Below are 13,794 nucleotides of genomic sequence, written 5' to 3' on the forward strand. Positions count from 1 at the left end.
GTGACCAAAGAAATGTGCCTGTCCACTGCTTGGACAAATGCCTACTGCCTCACTGTGCTCTGGGGAGAGCCTTTGAAGGAGGACATGATTTCCATCCTTAGGGCTGTTTCATTGGTGGCTGGATTAAGCAGGAAAAACACAGAACATGTGAGTCTGTTGATATATCTGAAGCTAAAAATCTGGAACCAATGGGATTTGGAGAAGCAGTATGTTTTTCTTGTGGGGTGTGGGTGGGTGGGTGTGTGTGTGTGTGTGTGTGTGTGTGTGTGTTCATTTATAGGAAAAGGAGAATGGATTAGAAGAGAGGAAGGGAAAAAAGATGACAATTTGGTTTTCTAAGCAGGTTTCATATTCTCATTGTCTTCCTTCTCTTATTCCTGCTTTTATTAGTTAGGTTACTGACTAGATGAAGATAAAAATATCAGTGGCTTAATCAAGATAGAAGTTCTTTTTCTCTCTCAGGTAAAAGTCTGAGCTTATAGTCCATGCAGGGCTGGTCAGGGCTCTACCCTGGGACTTAGGTCTGTCCGACTTGTTATTCCACCCACGGTATTACACTCCTCCTCAAGGTCAAAGCCAAAGCTTACTCACCATTACTACATCACAAAGAGGAAGAGAAGGTCAAGCAGCTTCCTATTAATGGTGTGACCTGAGAGTTGCCAACATCACTTGCCTCACTTCCCTGTTGGTGGCCAGAATGTAGTCACATTGTCATACATAGCTGCAAGAGAGGTTAAAAAGTAGAATAGCTGACTGCCAAGTACTCAGCTAAATTTGAGGGGATTCATCACTAACTGAAATGAAAGATTGGTATGTTATGGAGCAGTCATTCTCCACCCTTCCAATCAAAGCCAACTTCTACCCAACTCTCTCCCTTTAAACTCTCTACATTCTTCAGAAATTAGTCTATGGCCATGCTACTCTGAATGAACCTGATCCCGTCTGATCTTGGAAGCTAAGCAGGGTCAGGCCTACTTAGTACTTGGATGGGAGACCACCGAGGAAGACTAGGTGCTGTAGGAGTAAAAAATAAATAAAAAATAAGGGATTGTAAGCTGACAAGGTCCTTGCAATCTGTAAGGTCAACCAAGGGTTGCCTCATCTAAAAAATAATAATAAAATAAAATTAGCTTCTGTGACCTCTTTTAAGAAGCCAGTCCTGAACCTCTCCCTCCACTGAGCTTCCATTGTCCTTTTTACACATCTTATGGCCCTTAAATTGTCTGGTGTTTTAGTTAGATGGGTTCCCCCCAGTCTATGAGTTCCTCGAGGGCAGGGATGAGGTCCAAATCTGACTTCTGCTGTCCACCACACCTATCACAGAGTAGGCCTAAGAAATTATTACTAAATTAGTGAACCTTCTTCTCTTTTCTGGATCTTTTGAGAGTAAGTTGGAAATATTATTATGTTGGAAAATTAGAAACTCTACCTTGACCTCTATCTACTTCATGCTTGACCTGAGCCTAAAAATCAGCCTGAGGTAAAATCTATGGTCTTCTCAGTTTTTTAAGGATTTGTCCTTCCTTTTTCACGTATGTGGCTTTCTGGATTCTCCAGTAGACACAGGAACCTTTCAAAGCCTTTATTCCTCTCAAAATCACTTCCTAGATTTTCCTCCCAGGCTTTTGGTGTGTCTATTGTTTGCCCAAACTGATAATTTTTTTGCCCAGGGAAAAGCAGTTTTTTCATTTGCCTTTCAATGTTTTTAGAGAAAATACTCTGTGTAGCCCCTCTGCCTTGACTGAGTTTCAGTTGGGTGAAAAAAAAGGAAGCCCTTTGCATCAGCCCTTCAGGGAAACCACAGCTAAGTCAAAAATACAAACTATATTCCTTTGGAACAAGGTCCATTCTGCTTCTCCCAGAAGCAAGTACCCACATCAGGAATACAGGTTGCCATCTTTAAGACTGCTTCTGAACCAGTGAAGAGGGTGGCGCTAGGGCAAGTAAAAACAACACAAAGAGCGCCTATATGTTTCAGTGGTCTTTCTTCTGGTTAAGCATTCACTTGGTTTCTGTAAACTTTTGTCTAGCTCTCAGAGTTCTGGTAAGATTGAGACAGTTTTTGCCATGTTTTTTCAGTGTTTCTGAGGAGAGATGGGCTCCATGTTCTGCCATTTTTGCTGATGCCACTCCTATCTTCCATGCCTTTTTATTATACTTAATTTCTATCTTTTCATGCTGTTTTCTAGGTGAATTTCTTGGAACCATCTTCTAATTCACTAATTCTCTCTTTGACTGTGTCCATTTAAGATAGTGTATTTTGTTTATTGAGATTTCTTATTTCTCGATAATTATATTTTTCCAGTTAGAAAATCCTTTTCAGAATTTCTAATTGATTCATTTATTTTTTTAACTTTCCATTTTGAAATAATTTTAGATTTATATAAGAGTTACAAGATAGAGAGTTCCTATATATTCTTCACTCACTTTCTCCTAATATTCTCTTATATAAAACTGTGGTACATTAATCAAAACTGAGAAACTAACTTTAATACAATACTATTAACTTTATTCAGATTACTCCAATTTTTTTACTAATCCTTTTTATATTCAGAATTCAATCCAAGATACCATATTACATCTAGTTATCAAGTCTCCTTAGTCCGCTCCAATCTGCGAGTTTCTCAGTCTTTGTCTCTTATGACCTTTTTTTGAAGAGTATTAAACATGTACGTTGTAAAATGTTCCTCAAATTTTTTTTTTTGATGTTGCCTATTATATTAGTTATAGGTTTTTGAGAAGAATGCCTCAGAGATTAAGTGCCCTTCTTATCACATTATGTCAGGGAGTATAAAATATCATTCTGACTTAATATTATTAAAGTTAACCTTGATCACTTGGTTAAGTTGGTATCTTTTCTGTAAAGGTTACTATTTTTCCCTTCCCGTTCTCAATGCATTAGAATTGAGTAAGTCTAGCCTACACTCAAGAAGGAAATTAAGCTCTATGCCTACAGGGAGAAGTATTAAAGAATGTGTGGACATTATTAAAACCACCATAGTATATCTTAATGACTGTGGTGGTTTTAACATGTCCTCTAATTGATTCTTATATATGCCTGTTCATATATTATTTTTGCCTTTTACTTCACAATTTTTAATTCTTTTTTATGCTTTCTTCAATTTATCTTTCCTTTGTTCCTTTGAGGATCCAAAGCATAACTATGTTAAAGTCTATTAAAGATTATTCTTTTATTTTCCTTTATTTGTAATAAATTATTCTCCTAATTATGGAGTTTTGGGTGAGAGGGTCTGTCTTTTCCACAATTAATTTTCTGAATGAGTTTAGGAAATTTACTTGCAAACTCATCTTGGAATGGGAAGCGTTGCTGTTTTTGTTTTGGCTTTTCTTCTCATTGTTCTCACTCCTCCTTAACTCTCTTCCAGTGCCCAGTACTCTGGCTGCTAGAGACTCCTGCTATGGGAAGAGAGTGAACATAGTGGATCCAGTCACAGCCCTGTACAGTTTGGCATAGATCCTCGTTGTGAGGCTATGTCTGTGTCCGCCTCATTCCTGGATTACAAAAACTAGATCTGGGAAGCAGAAGGCAGCAGCTTGTTTCAGCTTTCTTTCCTTAACTTAGTCCCTATTTTCAAGCACTGAGACTGACTCCAGTCCGCCACTTTGGAGCACTTCTAATCATGGCTTGGTTTTCCTGATGATGAACCTCCATCCAGGAGCCCACCAAAAGTCACCTCATTAAAACAAAACACACTGCTATCACCCAGGAAATTCTAAGGGATTTAGGAACGGTGTATCAGGAACCAGGAACAGAAATCAATACACATATTCTCTATTATTTCATATATTTTGCGATATATATGTATATCAAATCATCATGATGTACACCTTAAACTTACACCATGTTATATGTCAACTTTATCTCAATAAAACTGGAAAAAATTTTAATTCCACAATAAGTTGACTTGAAGTAAAGGAGATTCTTCTTGATAATGTGTGTGAGCTCCATCCAATCAGTTGAAAGTCCCTAAGCATAAAATAGGTTTTCCTGGAGAAGAAATCCTGCCTCAAAACAGCAACATCAACTCTTGCCTGAGAGTTTTCAGCCTGCACAACAGATGTTGGACTTAGCCTCCACAATCACATAAGCCAATTCTTACATATCTCTCTCTGATATATACATAGAGTTACTATATATATAGTTACAAATATATAGAGTTACAAATACATAGAGTTACAAATATATATATATCACATCTACATCAGAAGGGTGTATATAGTCTTTGTGTCTTCTGCTTCTTTTTTGTAGAGAACCCTTCCTGATACACAGGCTAAAATCCAAGAATAATGAAATAGTTAATAGATTATGGTACTTTCTTTTATTGAATTATTTTTCAGTATTAAAAATCATGTTTTCAAGAGATATATACAGAACATGGGAAAGTTCTCATAATATGTTAAGTTTAAATAGCAGGGGGAATTTATGTCTGTAATTTCATTTAAAAAAATAAACACACCCATAGATGGAAGGAATACATACATACATATGGCACAAAAATCTCAAAAATATTTATTGCACTTATTTCCTTTTTTATGAGTTTAATTGAGCCCAAACTGACGACATGTGCTGGGGAGCAAGATTTAAAATGCTCCTGCATTTACTTCTTGGTAATAGTTTTTAAAATAGAATTTCTGCTCTTAAAGTAGCTGATGTTCTAGATAAAATATTTCAGGTTCTGAAAAAAAGGGAAAACATGGGATTACTAGGAAGATGCTAAAATACCACTTGCGACTTCAAATGAACCCAGGTATTTCATGTGGCAGTGTAGAAAATAAGGATGACCAAAGTTCTCAGTCATCCGCTGACTGTACGAGTTGACTTTTTTTGGTTTGTTTCCCGTAAAAGTATGAGTTTAATGAGATAAGCAGTCTCTATAATATCATCTACCTTTAATAATCTATGCCCCAGGATCTGAAAATATTTCCATAGAAGGTGAAATAATTACTATTTAGATTCCTCAGAAAACTCTAAAATCTTTAACATCATAGGAGAGCAATTATTGAGGGCATACTATATGTTCCAGTTCATGCTCCTATGTCCTCCCGTTCTTTTTTCTTCCTGTGTTATGAATTAAAATCCAAATCCTTTTTCCTAAAAGAAATGCTTTCTTCCTAAGCCCTTTGCTAGCAAGGACAGTTAATCGGCTCCAACACATTAAGGGTAGAGTCATAGAGAAAACAGTAGTAATATGTTTTATTTGTTCTAAGGGGAAATCTATGCAAATAAACAAAAGGAATTACTAAGCATGTATAATACAATTCAATTTTTCCGTATTTTATATTATTTCTTGTGATTTATTTTTTCTGGCAACACCAAGCTAAAGAGAAGGTAAGAGATGAGCAGGTCCTGGGTCCCCTGCCTGTTGATGGACCTCCTGCTGCACACTGAATTATGATGGAATGGTTATAAGAACTGATTTGGAGAGGTAGGGGTGAAGAAAATGGGAACTGTTGTGGTTTTTATTTAATGTTATAAAATATTATAGTTTGAAATCATCTTTTAAAAGAATTATATATGGATATATAGACACATACAGTTACATACAAAAAAGAACTGGAAGATCACTCATCAAGATGTAAACAGGAGTTGAGAAGGTGGAATTATGGGTGATTTTTGCTTTTTGTGTATTTTCTTTCCTTGCTTTCTAAGTTTATATTTTGAGCATGTATTATTTTTTAATTAGAAAAACAGTTATTTTAAATAAGTAAAAACGATTTACCCAAGATTATGGAAGTGATTTATTGCAACATTATTTTCATTACACAATCCCTTCCCTATAGTGATTGTTACCCCTACTGTGAACTTACCTATAGGACTTCATAAAACATACATTTGACTTATTCTTTCTTTACTCATTCAACATTTAGGGAGTGCATAAAATATGCTAGGTGCCTTCCCAGGCACTAGGGATTTGCAGGTAAATAAGGGTGTCCTCTACCTTCAAGTAGCTCTTAAGCTCGTGGGAGGGACAGAAATGAAACAGACCATTACAATATAGTGTTATCAACATGAGAAATAAGAATGTCAAAGCCTGAAGAGAATTTTTAAAATTTATTTGAGCAAAACACTCAGAAAAATGCTTCAGAGAATAACAGTTGGTAGTTCCTTTTATGCACTTGGAATTGAGGAGGGAATTTAAGGAAGATTACATGAAGGTAGGAGAAAGTGAGGTAGGGATCAGATTGTAGGATAGTTAACAGGATTATGTGTTCTCTGGAGGGTGGTCAGGCTTTATAAGGAGGGGTCCAAAAAGAGGCATTTCAAAGGTGTGTTAACCTAGATGCACAGAAATAATGGATATGGCTTGCTTAAGGCAAAGATAAGCCTTTTACTAAAGAAGTTATATGCCTGGAGCTTGACTACCCACAATGATCTGCCCAGTTAAAAATTTATGATCAAATCACCATGTGGGGTTACTTTCTGTGGAACCCCTTTTTCATCTACAAAACTATAGTCCCTGATCTCAAGGAGCTTACATTCTAGTGGTGAAGACAGACAATCAAATAATCATACAAATAAATATAAAATTCTAATGCGGTAAATGCTATAAAGGAGAAACATATGGTACTATGAAAGTGAATAATGGGAGTAGAGGGTGGGAATTAGAACTAACCAATGAGGCCATGGTACGCTTTCCTAAGGAAGTAATGCTTTAAGTGATCTAAGGGATGATCAGGTATTACAATAGCAAAGAGAGGCAGAAAGAGTGAACCAAAACGAAGTAAAGTTGTGCCCAGGCCCTGTAATAGAAGGGAGCATTTTGGTTAGGAAGGATCTTAAGAGAATTGGTATGGCTGGAGCTGAGAAAAGAGGAGTATGGTATGAGATATGGGTGGAGTCAAGTTAGGAGCTAGGTCATACAGGGTCTCATAGGCCAGAGATTTTATCTTTACCTGTTGCAGAAAAGCTCCAAAATCAGACCAGCGAAAAACTAAGCAGTAACTCGGAGAGAAAGAAAACTCAGTTTTATTAGGCATGGTCCCAGAGCAGCTAATGCTCTGAAGATCTGGGCACTGTGCTCAGTGGCAACATTACTTATATACAAGAATTTTACACAAGCTGATTGGTCAGTTTGAACTCAAACCATTACAAAGGTCTGGAGTTGCTATGCGGATTGCAAGTAGTAACTTTGCAGAAGAGTGAGAGTTGCTATGGGTAACCAGCGAATATAAATTGTTACAGGAAGCGAGAGCTGCTAAGGTACAGTTACATTCCTCCAGCAAAGGGTAAGTAGGACAAGGTGCAAGGGAGCTGTGCAAATGAGCTCTTGCATGCAGCAAGCGTATTTACAGAAGCAGAACAGAGAGCTGATTAGATTTTAATGAAAATTCCTGAAATTTTCTCTTCATACCCAAAGATTTCATCTTTATCTCTTATCTTTATCCAAAGAGCAAGAGGAAAACTCTGAAGAAAGTTAATCTGGAGGTGAAAGTAGGGAAGACTTGATAAAATTTGCATTCAAAAAAGATAAAAGGATGCAAAACAGAATAACAAAAGAGATCAGAGTGAAAGCAGGTGGTCCACCTAGGAGACCTAACTGGTGCAATGAATCTTGGACTAGGGTAGTCGGAGATGTAAATTGACTCAAGATATTTAGAAGGTATGGGCAAATACTTTTTGACAAAGGAGCCAAAACCATACAATGGAGAAAGAAAAGCCTCTTCAATAAATGGTGCTGAGAAAACTGGAAAGCCACATGCGAAAGAATGAAACTAGACTGTTGTCTATCACCACACACCCAAATTAACTAAAAATGGATCAAGGACCTGAATATAAGGCTTCAAACAATAAATTGCATAGAAGAAAACATAGGTACTAAACTCATGGACCTTGGATTTAGAGAGGATTTTATGAATTTGACCTCAAAGGCAAGGGAAGTAAAAGCAAAAGTGAATGAGACTATATCAAACTAAAGAGCTTCCACACAGCAAAAGAAACCATCAACAAGGCAAAGAGGGAACCTTCTGACTGGGAGAATATATTTGCAAACAATGCCTCCAATAAGGGCCTAATATCCAAAATATATAAAGAACTCATACAATTCAACAATGAAAAAACAAACAATCCAATTAAAAAATGGGCAGAAGTCCTGAACAGATACTTCTAAGAAGACATACAGATGGCCAACAGACATATGAAAAGATGCTCAACCTCACTAGCTATTAGGAAATGCAAATCAAAACCATCTTATACCTGTTAGAAATATTATCAACAGGACAAGTAATAACAAGTATCAGAGAGGTTATAGGGTAAAAGGAGGCCTCATACACTGCTGATGAGAAGCAAATTGGTACAACCACTATGGAAAACAGAATGAAGTTTCCTCAAAAAATTAAGAATTGAATTACCATATGATCCAGCAACCTCTCTTCTGAGTATTTACCCCAAAATCCTGAAGACAGTTATCCACAAAGATATATGCACCCCAATGTTCATAGCGGCATTATTCACGGTGGCCAGGACATGAAAGCAACCAAAGTATCCTACAATAGATGATTATATAAAGATGTGGCACATATGTACAATGGAATATTACTCAACCATAAGATGAAATACTGCCATTTGTGACAACATGGATGCATCTTGAGATAATCATGCTAAGCGAAATTAAGTCAGACAGAAAAAGTTGAAAACCATATGATTTCACTCATATGTGGGATATAAAACTAAAAGCAACAAACAAATAAACAGAGACTCATGGACACAGACTGCGGACTAGTGGTTACCAGAGGGAAGGCAGGCGGTTAGGTAGATAGGGATAAAAGGGGTCAAATATTTGGTGATGGAAGGAAATCTAACTTTGGGTGGTGAATATACAATGCAGTATATATCTACATACTGTTGAAGAGCATACACTTGAAACTTACTTATTAACCAATGTCACCCTCATTTTTAATAAAAAATGATATTTAGAAAGTAAAATAAATAGGATTTGGTGGTAGAATAGATGTATGTGTGTGTGAGGAATAGTATGAGAATTGGGAAAGAAAAGCATGATTCCCAGGCTTTCATATGCCTGGAGAGTATTTTTGTTTTATTTGTATAGGTAAGGGTGAAGTAAGAATTCAACATGCTCTCAGGTTTACTTCAGCCTAGGACTACAGTTTTAAATTTTCATTCTTCCTAGACTGATTGTCTCTTAAAAGATACAGAGGAAGAACTCAGGTGAAAGAATTTTGAATGTTTCTTTATACAGTTATGCCCTGCATAATGACATTTTGGTCAACAACGAACTGCATATAATGACAGTGGTCCCACATAATGAAGCTGAAAAATTCCTATCACCTAGGTCATAGCTGTGAGGTGGTAGCTGTCTTAATGCAGATAGTAGTGTAATGTACTACACACTTGTTTGTGGTGATCCTGGTGTAAACAAACTTACTGTGCTACCAGTCACATAAAGGTATAGCAAATACAATTATGTATAGTACATAATACTTGATAAGGATAATAAACTACTATTACCAGTTCGTGTATTTACTATTCTATACATTTTATTGTCATTGTAGTGTGTACACTTCCCACTTATAAAAAAAGTTTTGCAACAAACAAACCAAACTCATAGATGCAGACAACAGAATGGTGGTTGTCAAAGGAGAAGGGGTTGAGGAGAGGACAAAGAGGGTAAAAGGGATCAAATATATGGTGACTGTGGATGAAAAAAGAGGTCCTATGGAAAGTAACCACACAAGGTGATCTGATAATTAATTCCTAACTGGGCAAGTCACATGGCTAGTCATATCCTGAACCTATTAGTGAAAGGTTTTAAACCAGCCCCATCCATTGTCTATTGTTCTTGTGCATCTAGGTTAACACACCTTTGAAATACCAGAAGCAATACTCCTGCAGGGGGGTATTAACCCTTAAGAGAACACATAATCTTATTAACTATCCTGTAATCTGATCACCAAATTGCTTTCTCCAATCTTCCTTAGGTCCCTTCCTTAATTTCAAGTGCATAAAAGAAGTTGCAAAACTTACTCTGGGGAGCGATTGAGACCTTACTCCCTAGCATATGTCATCAGTTTTACTTAAACTCTTATAAAAATTTTCTACAGTTTTGAACATTTCTTATGTCAACATGATGGAAGGAGATTAGACTTTGCCTGGTGAGCACATGATACAGTATAGAGATGTTGTATTATAAAGTTGTACACCGTACACCTGAAACTTACTGGTTAACCAATTTCACCAAAAAATAATGATAAAATTTTTTAAATTTTTAAAATAAAGTTGTATACCAGAAAGTTATATAATGTTATTAACCAATGCTACCCCAATAAATCTATTTACCCATAAAAAAGTTTGCTGCAAAACAATATGTTGCGTTATGGTGGCAGCAGCATCATACATCTCATGTTCATTACATTCTCTTGATTGCATCATTTTCTCTTGTGCTTGATTTAAAATTTATAAATTTTATAAATTTAGTGTAGCCTAAGTGTACAGTGTTTACAGAGTCTACAGTAGTGTAATGTCCTAAGCCTTCACAGTTATTCACCACTCACTCACTGACTCACCGAGCAACTTCCAGTTCTGCAAGCTCCATTCATGGTAGGTGCCCTATACAGGTGTACCACTTTTTATCTTTTTAACCATATTTTTACTATACTTTCTCTATAGTTAGATATGTTTAGATACACAAATACCATTGTGTTGAAGTTGCCTATAGTATTCAGTACAGTAACATGGTAGACAAATTTGTAGCCTAGGAGCAATAGGCTATACCATATAGCCTAGGTATGTAGGCAACTATACCATCTAGATTTGTGTAAGGTGACATTTGCAAAACTACAAAATTGTCTGATGATGCATTTCTCAGAGCATAGTCGTTGTTAAGGGGAACATGAATGGAAGTATACTTGTATAAACGGCACAAATCTTAAATGTACAGCTTGATGAAATTTTAGATATGTGCACACTAGTATAATCATCACCAACATCAAGATATAGAAATTTCCAGTACACCAGGAGCCTCCCTGGGTTCTCCTAGTTAGTATCCACCAATAATGACTATTTTGACTTCTAGTACTGTGATATTGTGATAGGATAAGAAATATATACATTTGCTTTTTGTACTCAGTTCCTGCTACAGAGCTCCTAAAACTTTTGTAATTTCCTAAGTGATAATGGTGAGGAGCATTTTTTTGTTATTCATAATAGGTCCTTTTCATCCATACCTGAATTTATATTAATGGGGTGACTCAACATGGGCCCCTATATAGCTTCAGAATGGGGGCTGCTTGCCAAAGGAAACAACCATATGATTTGAGGGTTGGAACATTCAGCCCCAACCCACAACCTTTGGAAAGAGGAGAGAAACTGAGGATTGAGTTAATCACCAATGGCTAATGCTTTAAACAATCATGCCTATGTAACAGAACCTCCAGATAAACTCTGCACTATGGGGTTTGGAGAGCTTGAATAGGTGAATGTATCTACATGCTATAAGGGTGGTACACGCCAAGCTCCACAGAGACAGAAACTCTTGTGCTTAGGACCCTCTGGACTCACCCTATGTATCTCAATCTGGCTATTTATTTGTATCCATATAATATCCTTTATAATAAACTGGTAATAGCAAATCAAGTATTTCCCTGAGGTCTGTGAGCCATTATAGCAAATTATCGATCCCGATGAGGTGGTCATGGGAAATTTATCTTTTCTACTATCAGTTGACATTTGGACTATTTCTAAGTTAGGGCTATTAAGAATAAAGCTGCTATAAATACTTATAAGTGACTTTTTGTGGACATAAACACTGATTTCTGTTGGGTTTATAATCAGAAGTAGGACTGCTGGACCATAAGTTACACGTGTTTAATTATAGTAGGTACTGCCATAAATTTTTCCAAATTGTTTGTACCAATTTACATGACCACTAGTAATGTGTGTGAGTTCCAATCATTCTACCTCCTAACTTGGTATTATCAGTCTTTTAAAAGCAGTTGTGAGCTTTTAAACTTCCAAATGAATCTTCGTTCTATTTCATTTCCACAGAAATGGTGAGCTCTGCAAGGAGGTGTGGTGAGATAGCTCCTGAGATGTCAAGATGAAATGTACCAACCTCGAGGATTTATGTGCCTGAAGCCTCTAACATGGGCAGAGGAGACCAGAATCCAAGTGTAGCCCAGGATGAGCCTAGAGATTCTCAAAGGAATTCCAGATTCTTGCCCAATGGACTCCTGGGTCACCCAGGGCATTGTGAGGCAAGACAGAACCGGAACAACGGGCTCAAAAAAGGAAGCTGACCCACTTCTGACCAATTCACTGTGTGCCTGTCTCTGAAGGGATAGGCCTGACCAAGTCAGATGGGGCTGCCTTTCCCAAGGTGGTATTAGGGGTTAGAGGCAGTGCTGATCTGTGATGGCAGAGGATCCTGTCTCAATCTGGTCACTGGTCTCTGGTTCCACTTGGAAAACAAATCCAAATCTCCTTGGAGGCAGAACTTCAGATGGGCCAACAGAGCTCCCTGGAGGTATGAGGCCTGAAGCCTGAAGGGACCAGCAGGTAACTCGGCCCTACAGCCTGAAGCTGGTCAACCACAAGAAAGAGCATAGGTTTTTCTCTTTCATTTTGCCTGAGGAAAGTAGAGGCTAGAACTCAAATTCCTACAGGATCTTCTGACGATGGAGGCAAGAGTGATCCTGAAGAAGCCCCCTTGTCTAGTGACCAATGCCAGCCCTAACTGGACTAAGAATCCAATGGCCACTCTCTTCTCCATGGTTCAGAATTTTACCCAATGCCCTGATGGAGAGACAACCTGGGCCCCGAGGGAGAGGCAGGCAGTGGCAGTTCTGTTCCAGTCCTCAGCTTAGGACTGCATAGGAGATGTAAGAAACATAAATTATGTGTTGGGGCTATTTTATAAAGCACAAAAGACAGTGTTGCCGGCAGGTCATGGGAATCTAAAGGGAGGCGAGGTCGTAGCAGCTAAGAGAAAGTAGACTGAAGAGCTGTTGAGGTTAGGGCAGGAGATGGTCAGGTGGGGGAGGAGGAAGAAAGGCGACCGAGTGGAAAACAAGCCTCAGGGCTCCTCGAGGGTGGGGAAAGGGCGACCAGAGGCCGCGCCGAGCAGGGAGGTGGAAAGGTGGGTGCGGCCTGGGCTGGCCGTGCTGGGAAGGGCAGGTTCTATGCATCGGTTAAATCTGGAAGGCTGGCATGGATTCTGTGCCGGACTCCACTTAGAGGGTATGAATGGAAAGAGTTCTGCCTCCTCCCATAGTGTCCATCCCTTGGCGACAGGGCTCGGTGTGTGGCCAGGGCTGGGTGTGTGACGGGTTCGGGGAAACGTGCGGCGGTAGAAAAGAGATGCATAACCAGTGGCGGCTGGCAGATAAAGGCATGTGTTTGGGAGGGATTCCTTCCCTGAGCGGGGTTAGTCGTCCTCATTTCCGGGTGCCTGAGGCCCATGGGCGGGCAGGGGTCCAAGGTCGGCGGCTAGAACCCAGATTCCTTTGGCCCCAGGTCACTCACCTCCAGCGGCCCCCAGACGACCGTTGGAAAAAGGCGGGCGGTACTTAAGCAACAGCCGCGAACTAACCTTCAAGCTCTAAAGCCTGCCCCTCTAGTTCCGGGGGCGTCTCGTTGGCGAAAGCCGCGAAATGCGCCTGCGCAAGAGTGACGAAGCGCGGGCGAGAGGGGAGGGGGTGTTTTGGTTCAAGCCGCTCGCCGTCCTTTCCAGACTTGGTCGTCGGAAAGCTTCTCGTTCCTGTTTTCCTGCTTTCCCTTCCCCTTCCCCTTCCCTTTCCCAGCCCCGGTCCTCCCTCCCT

At 38.9% G+C, this 13,794-nt stretch overlaps 1 pseudogene; it reads left to right on the forward strand.

The window, feature by feature from the left end:
- The first annotated feature begins 904 nt into the window (after positions 1-904).
- LOC112483160 lies at positions 905-1,023 on the forward strand (annotated as a pseudogene).
- Positions 1,024-13,794: the final 12,771 nt, after the last annotated feature.

Source organism: Pteropus alecto, unplaced genomic scaffold (genome assembly GCF_000325575.1).
Source record: "Pteropus alecto unplaced genomic scaffold, ASM32557v1 scaffold206, whole genome shotgun sequence".
NCBI lineage: Eukaryota > Metazoa > Chordata > Mammalia > Chiroptera > Pteropodidae > Pteropus > Pteropus alecto.